The sequence below is a fragment of the Plectropomus leopardus genome, unplaced genomic scaffold (genome assembly GCF_008729295.1).
Source record: "Plectropomus leopardus isolate mb unplaced genomic scaffold, YSFRI_Pleo_2.0 unplaced_scaffold22692, whole genome shotgun sequence".
Lineage (NCBI taxonomy): Eukaryota > Metazoa > Chordata > Actinopteri > Perciformes > Serranidae > Plectropomus > Plectropomus leopardus.
In genome coordinates this window covers 51-1,847 of record NW_024624595.1, presented here as the reverse complement: position 1 = coordinate 1,847, position 1,797 = coordinate 51, and the positions used below count along the sequence as shown (strand labels likewise).

At 43.6% G+C, this 1,797-nt stretch overlaps 1 long non-coding RNA gene across 1 annotated transcript; it reads right to left on the bottom strand.

Moving 5' to 3' along the window:
• Positions 1–1,250: 1,250 nt before the first annotated feature.
• On the bottom strand, positions 1,251–1,590 carry LOC121966000. Its single transcript, XR_006107547.1, has 2 exons — positions 1,334–1,590; positions 1,251–1,293 (listed from the first exon to the last, which is right to left on the bottom strand). It is a non-coding gene; the product is annotated as an uncharacterized LOC121966000 (long non-coding RNA).
• Positions 1,591–1,797: the final 207 nt, after the last annotated feature.

The following is a 1,797-nucleotide window of genomic DNA, read 5'->3' as shown; positions in this document are numbered from 1 at the left end:
TCTAAAAAAGTTCTGTAATCTCAGTCCTCAATAACATTTTCTGAATGTTGTTTTGAAAACGTTCTTCCTTTGTTCTCACGTAACATTGTGGGAACGTTTTATAAAGAACATTATCTGATTGGTCACCTCTCGACATCACCAAAACATCCTCAGTGTTGCAGTTTAAACGTTACGTTTTGGTCAACATTTAACCTCACAGGAACATTATTTAAAATGAGAGACATCCTTAAAATGTTCTTTGAACGTTAGATTAAAATGTTTTCTTCAAAACGTTATTGCAACAATGTTGTGAGAACGTTTCCTGCTCGTTGGGGAACAGCAGACTGAGAGGAGAACCATCAGCTGAGTGCAGAGCGGTGAGGAGACTTACACTAACACAGCTACTCTAACAGAAATGTGTGTGTGTGTGTGTGTGTGTGTGTGTGTGTGTGTTGTCAGTCCTACCATCGGTCGTCTGAAGGAGCCGGCAACGTTCTTCGGGACTCCACTGGCCGACTGCGGTGCGCCACCTGACGGCGGGCAGAAGGTTGAAATTCAGCCGTGTGTGAATGTTCCCGCCTGCACCTAAAAACCTGCTCAGCCGTGACTTTAAAGGGACAGTTCACCCAAAAGTGATGGTGAAGTTTTATAACCGGCAGAACGCTGCCGCAGGTCGACGGGGTAAAGCGCTCGTCTCCCAAACATCGGACCTTTTTCACTGCAGACATTTTGACATCGTAGGAAAAGCTGTATATAATTACGTTAACGATGGCTGCGTTCCATTTCGGCGAGGTGCTGGTGCTGTGCACGCTGGCTGACTGACGCACTGAATGGAACTGAGCCACCGTTGATGTGTCACCGGTGCTTTTCCTCCTTTACCTGTGCTGACACGTCAACATGTCTGCAGTGAAACAGCAAACCGCTCGTCATCATTTTCTTTTTATCTCTTCGATTTAACGTCGATAAAAGCTTTCAGATGAAGCTCCGGACATCCGACTCCGACCTTTGACACGAGTTTCTTATTTCAGAGAAGTTTGTTTTCGTGATGGTTCACGTGAAGTCAGACGAAACATGCTCAGACTCGTCTTTCCAGAGTGGTAAAACTTTCAGACGTGATCTTGTGAAAAGACTTATTTTGTTAATGTTTTGACACTTCAGATTGTGTGCATCCTGCTGAGAAAAAGCAAGCAGCTCGACCGGCTTACGATGGTTAAGCTGGACCAGCTAAAACCACTAAAGACCAGCTAAAACCACCAAAGACCAGCTAAGACCAGCTAAAACCATAAAAGACCAGCTAAAACCACCAAAGACCAGCTAAGACCAGCTAAAACCATGAAAGACCAGCTAAAACCACCAAAGACCAGCTAAGACCAGCTAAAACCATGAAAGATCAGCTAAGACCAGCTAAAACCACCAAAGACCAGCTAAGACCAGCTAAGACCAGCTTCCAGCATGAGCTGTTTTTTGTCAGCAGGGTGTAACCTTTGGAGGTTATTGAGTATTTTCCATGTTTTTTTTAAAATAAAGTTTCTTCAAATTTGAAATGATAACTCTCTTTTTTTCATTACCAGTGTGGTACAGTGTTGCCTCGAGTCGACGCACCCAAAAAAGTACCCCCCAAAATGTTTTCCTAAAAATGTCTTGATATGATGTTTATTTTGTCTGTTTTGTGACATTTCTGTCATAAAGGGGGGACAGGCAGTTAGGTTAGGTTAGTTATTTTCAAATGGTTTTTACTCGTTGGTGCGTGTGTTGGAGCGTGTTGGGCTGCTCGCTGCCTTCTGATGATTTTGCAAGAAATCAAACCAATTTGCTCAG